This window comes from Elaeis guineensis, chromosome 1 (genome assembly GCF_000442705.2).
Source record: "Elaeis guineensis isolate ETL-2024a chromosome 1, EG11, whole genome shotgun sequence".
Taxonomy (NCBI): domain Eukaryota; kingdom Viridiplantae; phylum Streptophyta; class Magnoliopsida; order Arecales; family Arecaceae; genus Elaeis; species Elaeis guineensis.
Window position 1 is genome coordinate 174,379,211 of NC_025993.2, and position 13,230 is coordinate 174,392,440.

The 13,230-nt window shown below is 42.7% G+C and overlaps 1 protein-coding gene across 4 annotated transcripts in view; it reads right to left on the minus strand.

Moving 5' to 3' along the window:
• Positions 1 to 212, minus strand: part of LOC105039682 (uncharacterized) — a 32,282-nt gene extending 32,070 nt beyond the window's left edge. For all 4 annotated transcript variants that reach the window (XM_010915924.4, XM_010915923.4, XM_073249060.1 and 1 more), the window contains exon 1: positions 58 to 212. The gene's annotated coding sequence lies outside the window, so the exon portion shown is untranslated. The remainder of the gene's footprint in view (positions 1 to 57) is intronic.
• Between the last annotated feature and the right edge of the window lie 13,018 nt (positions 213 to 13,230).

The following is a 13,230-nucleotide window of genomic DNA, read 5'->3' on the forward strand; positions in this document are numbered from 1 at the left end:
CGAAAGATTCCAAATAGCAGCGAAAACAAAAGGACAGAGAGAGAGAGGATCGCATACCCGGGGGAAAGATAGGGAGGGGGATGGAAGGCGTCAGCGATGTATTAGAGACAGGGTGAGAGAGAGAGAGACAGAGAGAGAAGGGGGGGCGGTGTGGTTGGGAGGCAAGAGGGGAGGCAATTAAGAGATGGCAGGCCCATGGGATGGAGAAAGGGATGTACACATTGGAGAGTTTTGAACGTTGGGAGACACGTGGCAAGTTATCGGGCTGGGAGGAGGATGCCCCATGGGCCCCTTGCTGCTGGCGTACACTTAAAGGGTGAGCGACTAGGGGTCGCCGAGGTTGCTCCGCTGCTCCACGGTGGCTGACAAGGATGTTCAGCTTCCGTGGACGCTAGGAGATACAGCTAATGAATAGTTGGGGCCACAACCATCGAAAGCTAAGATTACCGGGCATTACCTTCATTTTTCTAATTTAAAAAAAATAAATAAATAACATATTTTCTTTTTATAATTTAGAAATATAAATATGTTTAGTATGGCTATATATTTTTAAAAAAATATAAACATAATATTGATGGCAAAAATGATGATAGTTGCTATAGAGATACCAATGGTGTCAATAGTATTAGTGATGAGGCACCTTCGATGTAGTAGAAGTAGCGATGATGACAATGATGGCAACAGATTATGATGACAACATCAATGTTGTAGTCATAATAATGATGGTTTAGTAGAGGCAACTATATTAATAATATCAGTGAAAACTATCAATTATATGGTGAAGATAACAATGATTTCAATAATAATATGTTGACAGTGGTAATGTTGGAGAGAAGATGACGACAATATACAGAAAGTATAGTAAAAGTGGCAAAATAGTGACGATGGTGGTGATGGAGACGATAATTATAGCTGTGATAGTAAAATATAAATTTTATTAATAAAATTAAATAATAAAAATTTAATTATTAGACACAGATTTTTCCATCCACAGCAGAAAGATTATCTCTTCTTCTCAATTTTTAAATTAATAATGGATCAATGTTCAAATTGAAGAATGATAGCTACAATCTATAACACTAAAAATATTTATAAATAAAAAATAATATGTTTTAGTAATTTCTAACCCAACATCAAATGGCTGCAAAAAATGAACATTTAAAATGATGCTAGGTCATATTTTGCTTGATCAAAATATTAATTTTTATTAATTTTCAATATATATATTTTGATAATAAATGGCTTTCTACTTTAAAATTTTTATATTTATCTCAGTGTACTGGTATGATGAAGAAAAAAAATTGTATCTATAAGATGCCTTTCTTCTTTTCCCTTTTCCTTTTTATTTTTTTTTTTTTAAGTGGAAAGGGAGGTTTACCAACCATGGCTTTATTCAATTGATGTTTCTGAATATATACGGATGGGGCCCTGAATATGAACGGATGGGGCCCTGATTGGGTGGCAACGTTGGCGATGGGATAGCCTTCCCTTCGGGGTCCAAGGGCCCTGTTTAGACAATGACGGGAGCACAAAGGGAAGGTGAGGGGGTTGGGTTGTCAACATTCAGACAGGTGGAAAGAGAACATCGAGGTCCTTTCCTTCTGTTTGTTTGCTGTCGGCTAAAACTCAGGGTTGAACCTTTTAGAAGATGCATAACATAAGTTTGGGACAACCATAATAGGTATTTACCTCGTAAAGACCTCAACCAATAGCATGAATCTACCATTTGAATGTCTCATCATTGATTTTAAATTTGAGAAAAACTAATGCCCTATCCTAAAGAGGTGACAGCCCATCCCTAACTATCATAAAATGTTGCTTACTATATAATTTCTTTGTTTAATTTAATATTTTAGATAAATTTAAATATATATTGTGTAAATTATATGATGCATTATCGTTTTCAGTATCAAATTATGTGCATGATGCATGGAGCTAACAATCGCATGCATATTGAGGCCTCTAAAAGTTATCTCTTAATATTTCTAAACATTGGTATTATCATATGCCCCCAACCTAATATTATGAACCACAAGTCATAACAACCACTGTATACTCATATAAAACTCTCTCCACATATGTGCAAGACATCTTTTCATGATATTATAAAGTAACAGCAAAACAAATAATCAATAAATTAATGTTCAACCTTGATTTAAATAACTAAATCAAATATTTTATAATAATATTTCACAGTTTTGCATTATCTTCAATAATTTTTAATCTAAAATAAATAGATCATATTTTGTATCTAATTTGCTCTTCCTAAATCTTTGAGTCAAGATAGTTATCTAAATCCATAAAAAATAATAATATATAGAGTAATGAGCTAAATAGTCCGATAAGTAATGCATACTTTAGCTAGATAAATCTAACAATAATAATATACTAAAAACAAACATGCAAAGTACATCAATTCAAAATATACAACACTAATCAAAATAAGATCCATGCGAATTTATTCTTTTCAAAATTTATTTTCATTCACAAATCAATTTTTTTAAAAATATCCAATTCACCTCGGTAGCTATAACTATAACCATACTTATATCCTGTGATTAGGCTAAAATGAGCTCAAAATAATCAAAATACCAATGTATAACCTCTTTTGATAAGATATTAATATATCAACATATAATCCCCACTAGCAGGATATTGATATACTAGCGTATAATGCCTACTAGCAAAATATCGATATATCAGCACATAATTTCTAAAAGCAAGATTTCAATATGCCAATATATAACCCCTATTGGTTGGATTTCGATATATAATTATACTGTGAGTCAAAATCTATCTCGAATCAAATCTCTTTTTCAATAAAATTAGTTTCGTAATTTAATTGAATGATACACAAAACCATTCTAAATTGAAATTAGTTGATCATAACTTTATAATAAAATTAATATATTCGATAATGCATTAAACAATATTATACAATGAAATAAACTTAACCGATAGATATCATGCTTCACATTCATGAATGATAAACAATATAACTCAAAGTTAAATTATATAAATATAATATAATTTATCAATAAATATAGAAAAAAAATTATACTATCTTCCTCACATGTACTCTAACAAATATCCATATAATTTCATAATTTTTTTTTCAAAATTTTTAATTCATAGATCATATCGCAATATTCCACTATTGGATATCTTTTTATCAAGATGACTATACCCCTATACAGAATTGAGTCTACTAATTAGAGATGATACATATAATTAAAAAACAAAGATATGATTCACAAGTATTCACGTTTAATGATCTGGATTGATCGATCATCTAACTTCATCTGATTAAATATTGTATTAAGATATAAGTAGTTTAATAGAGATCGAGGATGATTAAATCGTTAGTATTCAATAAAAGTCACGATGAAGGCTGGTATATCATTCAATAATCAAAGATCAGTTTGATCAAATAATTTTATTTAATCAAAATTATTAAAGATGCAAAGATGCAATAAAAATCAATAAAAACTAGATCTCATGATACTTGACAAAAACTAGATGGTGTGAAGTTGCCTGGCTAATAAGATAATTCAAAGTTTCTCTATTAGATCAACTTGGATTCAAAGGAATAAATCTCAAACTCTTTACTGAGTTTATAAATCAAGTATAGAAAGTGCTGCGGCCAACTCCTCACCGTCTGTCACCAAAAACGAATACCTGCAAGACAACATCCGTACTGACCGAATTTGTCTTCGGTGGGGACCCTTCGATGCTTAAGTTAGAGAGAAAAATTGGTGAACAGTAGATATCAATATTCAGAGTAGCAGAGTTCTAACCAGAAGTGACTTATCAGCTCTGCTTTCCTTACCCTCTTTTATAGATGAGGTTCTTGTAACCGTCAGACCATAATCACGTAGTGAGTCATTAATTTTTCGATTATGGTGCTGTGATGTGTGGTCGGTAATCGTTCGTGACGGTTAAAGCATATTGAGCAGATTAGCCGACTGTATGTCGGTAGTAGGCACGGTCATCAGTTGATGATTCTGTTGTATATTGATATTCGCTATCACTTTGTGAGAAATGTGGTTGATGATGGTCTAGTTTCATTGCTGAAAATTCATACAGATGTAAATCCAGTAGATGTATTGACAAAATTGGTGGCTCGAGAGAAGTTCAATTGGAGCAAAGTTTCTCTCGGTCTTGGAGCTACGTGAGGAGTGGAAGGTTGGTAAGGCCTTCAGGGATGACATTCTTGTGAGTTCGGCACATGTCTTCAAGTGGGAGAATTGTTAAAGTGAAGCCCATGTGAGAAAACCCATCCCAGACCCGCAGGCAGGCCAGGCCTGACCCAGAACCACGCGCGAGCGCGGCCCAGCGCAAGCGCGACCTACGCGCGGTGCACGCGGTCTACCGCGTTTTGCGGTCCACGATGGGGCGCATGGATCGAGTGCCCGTTTTCTTGGCGTTTCTCGCAGTCCACGTAAATTCTGATGGACCGAGGCACGATCGAACGGCCCTTATCCCTCCCAGTGATGATCGGATGGCTGATATTAATTTCTGATTGATTTAGGCCTGATCTTGATCGATTTTTTGACTGATTTCGGATCGTTTAATGCAGGTTTAACGGCTAAGCTTCTTTCTTCGATTCTACAGCGAATAGGACTCCGTTTTTGATGAGGTTTGGATCTGGATTCATCTGGTGACGAGCTCTATTTAAGGGGAGGACTTGGGAGAAGGTTCTGCAGGCTGAGAGCAGTGAAAATAGCAATCAAAGAGAGGGTTTAAGAGGGGGAAAAATAAGAGACGTGAGATTCCTTTTTGAGGAAAAAAATAAGAGTGTTTTTTTTGTAAAAAAGAGTCTGTGTGAGTGTCTTTATTTTTCTTCTTCTTCCTCTTTTCTTCAATTTTGTATTTTGTTGTGCCGTGGATTATTAATAGAAGAACGTTAAGGAAGTCTTACCCGTGGACATAGGCCAACAATCAGGTCGAACCACGTAAATCTAGTGTGCTTTCTTTTCTCCTATTTTATTGCTTGATTATCTCTCTTATTTTGCATTCTATGTTTGTTCTAATTATCTTTCCTCTACAAAACGATCTTGTTTTCGCTGTATTTTGTGTGCTGTGTGGATCGAGGTGTACTCAATTATCTACGGCCTGTTCTTTCATTAGTGACGTCCCATTTAAGGCATTGGGGTAATCCGAATCAAAGGGTACTACACCCTTCTTCCTTCAATTTAATCTCTTGGATACCCCCTTCCTTAGGGATGCTCACTGTCAATTTTGATGGTACAGTAACATCTAAAGGTTCGGCTGGTGGTTTTGTGATTCATAATCATGAGGGATCTATGCTTAGTATCGGGGAAAAACTTCTTCCATCTTCCACAATCCCTTTTGCTGGGCTCATTGGTGCCTGGTCAGGTATACGGTATCTTATTACTCATTTCTATACCGAATCCTTATGGCTTTAAGGAGATTCTATGGTTGCAATCTCTTGGCTTCAAAATTTAAAACATAATCAAATGTCTATATCACAATGGATGAAGCATTTGTTTATTTAGAATATTCTGGGGTAAGGCTTATTGCTTTTAACAAGATATGTAAATTCTGAAATGAGTGGATCAAATATTGACCATAAAAACTATTTGGAGAAGTCCAAAGGACTAGCCTAATTTGAGCCACCGACTTAAAAGAGGGCTAGATGTACATGAGGTCGCCACCCAAATAAGTATAGATTCGCCACCAAAGAGGGGGCGAGCATGTTACCACCCAAGCGCTTATCTCTCTCCTTTCATGCGCAAAATCACCATGCTATGCATGCACTTAAGTGTGCTGATGAAGATACGGCATGTGCAAAATCGGTGAAGATCCAACTCTTTCTTTATTTTTTTTCCTTCTTCACCTAATATACTACTACTATCTTTGGTCCATTTCTCTCTCTCAACTATCCCAGCAACATACCATGCTGCCATGCCTTCATCAAATTCACCATGAATGCTACCACTTGACCAGCATCCAAAATGTTACTCGCTTTCCATCTCCCCAATCACTTTAAGCATCGCTTTCAATCTCTCATCTGTCCCCCCTACCTTAAATGTCCTTCTAGCTCTATCCTCCATCATCTAATGTTAAGACTCTATCGAACTCTTTCCCTCTTCCTTTTTCCTCCCTTAATTCCTCCTCCTCATCATCTTTTCTTCTTCCTTCAGTATCCCCTCTACCTCCTAATCCCCTATAGCACCTCGGGACCAGCTGATTCTCCACTTATTTTCTTCTTCACCTTGCCAGGAAGCATTTCTTTCTAGCCCCTTCCTCTTCTTTTTGCCTTATGCATAACCTAATCATACTAGCATTATCTCAATCCAGCATGACATGTTTGGCTACCATGCACAGCCATCTAGTTAGCCTTGCCCTCTTTTTCCCCCTCGATGATTTCCTCCATTTCTTTCTCTTTGCAAATAGCCCGTTATAGCCCTCCAATTGAGACCTGTTAGGACCCTATTCTGTCAATGACCACCCTCTCTTATACACTCTCTTTCTCTCTTTCTAATCTCCCACATCCCTTCCCTTAGGGTACATCACCCCTAATTTCCAAAGTTCCACTCCTTATCACCTCTATTTATTTCTTTGATTTTATTGGTCTTTATTTTGGATAAGGGAGGGATCATCCAGAAAAGAAGGGGATGAACATGGAGTTTACACTCTAATCTTTTGATTTTGATAAAACCTTAGCCTTGTCCTCCTTAGTTTAGGTGTATGTAGCTTAGACTAAGGTTAGGTTAGGGAAAACTAGGTTAGTTTTGAAGACCAAAAATTATAAAATTAGAAAATTTGATAAAAATCAAAGTTTTGAAAATTCAAGTATGCAAATTTCAAGAACAAAATTATTTTAAGTAAAGAATATAAGGCTTGATCCAAGTAAACTGACTTGGCCTGGACCTGATAAACCACTCAACTCACTTTTGCAATGGTCGGGTATGTGCTTGGTACATATGGAAGTGGTGGTAGGCTCTTGATATGAGTCTTCCTTCAACAACTCTTAATAGGAGTAGGAGTTTTAGGAAAGGATTAGAGGCTATGAAATCCTAACCTCCACTTTTAATTGACAACTCTTTCCCTCCATGGCTTTTCCCATCACTGAACACTATCAATTTTGCTATTGATTCCTGTGGTTATGGTGTCTCCTATCCTTGCAATGCCACTCTTATCGAGGCCTTATCAGAATCCATTATTAATGCTATCACTTTCACTCATCCTAGCAGTCCAATAAATCACTATTACTTTGTGAGAAATGTGGTTGATGATGGTCTAGTCTCATTGCTGAAAATTCATACAGATGTAAATCCAGTAGATGTGTTGACAAAACTGGTGGCTCGAGAGAAGTTCAATTGGAGCAAGGCTTCTCTCGGTCTTGGAGCTACGTGAGGAGTGGGAGGTTGGTAAGGCCTTCAGGGATGACATTCTTGTGAGTTCGGCACATATCTTCAAGTGGGAGAATTATTAAGGTGAAGCCTATGTGAGAAAACCCATCTCAGACCTGCAGGCAGGCCAGGCCCAGCCCAGAACCACGTGCGAGCGCGGCCCAGCGCAAGCGCGACCTACACGCGGTCTACCGCGTTTCGCGGTCCACGATGGGGCGCATGGACCGAGTGCCCGTTTTCTTGGCATTTCTCGTGGTCCACGCGAATTTTGGTAGATCGAGGCACGATCGAACGGCCCTTATCCCTCCCAGTGATGATCGGATGGCTGATATTGATTCCTGGTTGATTTAGGCCTGATCTTGATCGATTTTTTGGCTGATTTCGGACTGTTTAATGCAGATTTAACGGCTAAGCTTCTTTCTTCGATTCTACAGCGAATAGGACTCCGTTTTTGATGAGGTTTGGACCTGGATTCATCTGGTGATGAGCTCTATTTAAGGGGAGGACTTGGGAGAAGGTTCTGTAGGTTGAAAGCAGTGAAAACAGTAATCAAAGAGAGGGTTTAAGAGGGGGAAAAATAAGAGACGTGAGATTCCTTTTTGAGGAAAAAAATAAGTGTTTTTTTTGTAAAAAAGAGTCTGTACGAGTGTCTTTATTTTTCTTCTTCTTCCTCTTTTCTTCAATTTTGTATTTCGTTGTACCGTGGATTATTAATAGAAGAACGTTAACGAAGTTTTACCCGTGGACGTAGGCCAACAATCAGGCCGAACCACGTAAATCTAGTGTGCTTTCTTTTCTCCTATTTTATTGCTTGATTATCTCTCTTATTTTGCATTCTATGTTTGTTCTAGTTATCTTTCCTCTACAAAACGATCTTGTTTTCGCTGTATTTTGTGTGCTGTGTGGATTGAGGTGTACTCAATTATCTACAGCCTGTTCTTTTATTAGTGACGTCCCATTTAAGGCACTGGGGTAATCCGAATCAAAGGGTACTACACCCTTCTTCCTTCAATTTAATCTCTTGGATACCCCCTTCCTTAGGGATGCTCACCATCAATTTTGATGGTACAGTAATATCTAAAGGTTCAGCTGGTGGTTTTGTGATTCGTAACCATAAGGGATCTATGCTTAGTATTGGGGAAAAACTTCTTTCATCTTCCACAATCTCTTTTGCTGAGCTTATTGGTGCCTGGTCAGGTATACGGTATCTTATTACTCATTTCTATACTGAATCCTTATGGCTTCAAGGAGATTCTATGGTTGCAATCTCCTGAAATTTAAAACATAATCAAATGTCTATATCCCCATGGATGAAGGATATTTACTTGTGGTTTTCTCGTTTTCCTTCTGTTCATATCTCCCATGTGTCTCAAGAAGCTAATCAAGCAGCAGATTGGGCAGCAGAGCATGCATTGTCTGAAGATTTTCATTTTAATTCAACTCGGCTGTCTGAGCACCCTGACTTGGTTTGTATATTAAAGGCTGATGCATATTCCATTGGCTATCCACGTCATGGGCTCTAAATTTTATTATCTTGCATTCATAATTTGTAGTAACATATGTTTGTTGGATGGAAGGATATTGGCTTATCTGCCTATCTTTTATTAAGGTGCAATATATCTGATTTAATCATTATTACCTGTATCAGATCTTCGTATCAGATGGTGTGTTTCATTACTGGAACAGGGCGTCTATTCTACTGTGTGGACACCTTGGATGTGCCGATATTATGTTTACAAAGGGAATGTATTTAATTTCTAAGTTGCATTATTTCCTTTGTTATAATTCTGGTTGTGCACTATTTGCTATATGCAGAATTACTATATTCCAGATTGCTGATTATTTCATATGACTGCGTGTCAGCCTATTCTATTTGATTAAGTTTGGGTGCCAAGTTTTACAGATTGTTGCAAATCATGTTATCATATCCGACATCTTGGTTATGCTATCCTGGAACATGCCTGTAACTGTAATCAGTCATTTCTGCCAGCTCAAATCATTTCTTATCAATATGATATCTTCGTTTCCTCTTACTTGTGGCTATCAGCAAGTTTCCGTTTATTTTCGATTGAGTATATTTTATACTTTCCACTGTAATCTCAGCAAGCTGAATCTTGATATGCTCGGGGCTCGATTGTTGGTCATCATCATTTGCATCATCTGCTGTGTATGAAGAACAGAGGCATAACAGGATTTTTATCACATATCCATTTACCATCAGTTTGTTGACCACTTATATATGTTGGTATCTCATGGTCTTCCAGACTTTTGTCTCCAGTTTTGGTATTACATCTGATTATGTCTTTGTAATGTATACAGATTGGGTATTATATCTGTTTATGATTTTCTAATGTATACTGTTGGAATATACCGACCGACGACCCCGATGGACGACTTCGACTGACGACCGACGGACGACCCCGACGGACGACTCCGACGGACGACCCCGACCGACGGCCGCCGTGACCGACCAATCCACGGCTGCTGACCGACCGACGGCCGCCGTGACCGATCAATCAACGGCTGCCGACCGACCGATGATACGTCGGTCGGGCGGGCCTTTTCTTCTCTCCCGACCGGCTGCACTATGGAATCCGATGCCCGACTCCTGCGACGTGCCCGACTGACTATCGGAGGAGCCCCAAATTTCCACCCGACGCCCTTCAACTGGCCGCCGACCTATGGTCGGTCGGCTCCTCCAATCGCCGTACTACTGCCAGAGACTGTCAGTCCTGACAACGGCATGCGGCACTGCCGCCTAAAGGCATTATCCCGCCTAAGGCATGGTCAACCCTAGCGATTTGACAGCCCCACGGTGATTTGACACCCTTACGGCGACTCTGACAGTCTTCAGTGAGTTGACAATTCTTCAATTGTCCGCGTCATTAATGACGGCGCCATACCACGCTCCACTATATATATCGGGGAAGGCAACAGTGCTAGAGGTCCCTTCGAAACACTCTTGGGCTTGCTCCCTCTCTCTCTATCCCTCTCTCGTTAAGCTCCTTGTTTTCTTTTCACTGTTGCCTAGTCTCCTCTCTGACTTGACCGTCGGAGGGTCCCCGCCGGAGCCACCTCCGGTCAGTGTGGACTTTCTTTTACAGGCGCTCGTTCCCGGCGACCAGACGACGAAGAGATTGGCCGCAATAGATTGGCGCGTCAGGTGGGGGGACAGCGTAACGGTACCTTGTCCCCACGAAATTCGAGATGACAAAGACGAGAGCTCAGTGATCGAGGGTCACTGGATCGGCGAGGCGCTCTTCCCGCTGGGAAGAGGCCTCTTCTCCACCCTCCATGGCGGAACCCAGCTCTCCACACCCCACGGTGACCACGGAGGTGCAAATCATGGCGATCGTGCGGCAGATGACCGTGCTGACAGATGCGGTCAAAAGCCTTCAGCAACAACCAGTCCAGCTGCCGCCATCACCGGCCGGGCAACCGGCGGCACGTCCGATGCCCTCCAGGAGCAGCCGCCGATGCCCGCATCGATCTCCGTCGCCTCCGCAGGAGCACCTGCCACAGCGGTCCTACCGAGAGGAGGAGGGGCGGCCGCGGTGCGACACCCGTCGGTCCCGACGGTATTCTCCCTCCCAGCTAGAACGAGCAAGAAAGGAAAAGCGACTGTGAACGCCGTCTGCCTCTCTCTCGGACTCTTCCGGAGACTCCACTCCTGGGGTCTCCCAGCACCGACGGACCGACGACTACGAACGCAGGTTCGAGAAAATCGACTGTCGGCTTGCCCGGCTGTAGATAGATGGACAGAAGTCCTCAAACGGCATTGACTTCCAGACCGCCCAACCTCTCTCCCGACTCATCCTCGACGAACCGATCCTCAATCGGTTCAAGATGCCACACGTGGAGCCTTACGACGGCTCCACCGACCCAGTCGACCACTTGGAGAGCTACAAGGCTCTCATGACGATTCAGGAGGCAACCGACGCTCTTCTTTGCATCGGCTTCCCCGCCACACTCCGCAAAGCTGCCAGGACCTGGTACTCCGACCTCCGTTCGGGAAGTATCCACTCCTTCGGGCAGCTCGAACATTCCTTCGTGGTCCATTTCAGCACCAGTCGGAAGCCGTCACGAACCTCGGACAGTCTTTTCTCCCTCAAGCAGAGAGAAAATGAGACTTTACGACACTTTGTGACGCGATTCAATGCGGCCACGCTTGAGGTTCGGGACCTCAACGAAGACATGGCTATCTCGGCCATGAAGAGGGGGCTGAGGGGGTCCCGTTTCACATACTCCTTGGATAAGACCCTCCCCCGGACATACGTCGAACTGCTGGAGCGCGCGTACAAGTACATACGCGTGGATGAAGGAGCTTCCGACCGGTGCCTGACTTAAGGCACGGGCCGAAAGAAAAAATGGAAGAAAGGTCGGGCCCATGCTGAACCCAGCGGGCTCTCCACCGATAGACGGGTCTTGCCCCGACGACGGAGTCCGAGATCGATGCATCGCAGGTATGACTCTTACACCCCTCTCCCCGCTCCTCGTGCACGGATCCTGATAGAGATCGAAGGAGCGGAGAATCTACGACGGCCTCGGCCTCTGAAGGCAAAAGGCCCCGACCAATACGGCCGATCATCGATCACCGAATCAACGGCTCGGTCACCGATCGTCGAACCGACGGCCTCGACCTCTGAAGGCAAAAGGCCCCGACCAACATGATCGATCGTCGATCGCCGAATCAATGGCTCGATCACCAATCGTCGAAACCGATGGCCTCAGCCTCTGAAGGCAAAAGGCCCCGACCAACATGGCCGATCGTCGATCGCCGAATCAACGGCTCGATCATCGATCGCCGAAACCGACAGCCTCGACCTCTGAAGGCAAAAGGCCCCGACCAACATGGCCGATCATCGATCGCCGAATCAACAGCTCGATCATCGATCGTCGAAACCGACGGCCTCGGCCTCTGAAGGCAAAAGGCCCCGACCAACATGGCCGATCATCGATCGTCGAATCAATGGCTCGATCATCGATCATCGAAACCGACGGCCTCGGCCTCTGAAGGCAAAAGGCCCCGACCAACATGGCCGATCGTCGATCGTCGAATCAACGGCTCGATCATCGATCGCCGAAACCGACGGCCTCGGCCTCTGAAGGCAAAAGGCCCCGACCAACACGGCCGATCGTCGATCGCCGAATCAACGGTTCGATCACCAATCACCGAACTGACGGCCTCGGTCTCTGAAGGCAAAAGGCCCCGACCAACATGGCTCGATCATCGATCGCCGAATCAACGGTTCGATCACCGATCGTCGAAACCGACGGCCTCGGCCTCTGAAGGCAAAAGACCCCGACCAACATGGCTCGATTGCCGATCGTCGAATCTACGACTCCGTCGTTGGCCTGATCGATGAATCACCAAACCAACGGCTCAATCTACGTCTCGATCGTCGAGGACACATCGGATTCTACGACGGAGATCGAAGGGGCGGAATATCTACGACGGCCCCCACCTCTGAAGGCAAAGGGCTTCGACTAATGCGGCTGGCTAACTTGCCGACTTAGCTTCGACTAAGAAGGGCAAAATGCCAAGACGACCGCAGTCGCATTCGCGACATACCGATCTGGTCACGATCGATCGAAGGATATTCGGCTTGCCACCGTTTATCATACATCCCGATGCATACGTCCGACCAAGGGCCAGACAATGGATATTCGACTTGCCATCGTTATCCTATCCGAATACGTCGGACGCTACTCGACTATCAGATTCTGTGGAATGATCGTGTCGACGAGCAACGTTCGGAGGTTGACCGACCTCCGACCCGACGTGCATGCTCAACCTACAGTCGGGACGATCGATATTGGATCATTCGTTGATGTGATCGCTAGAGTCGGG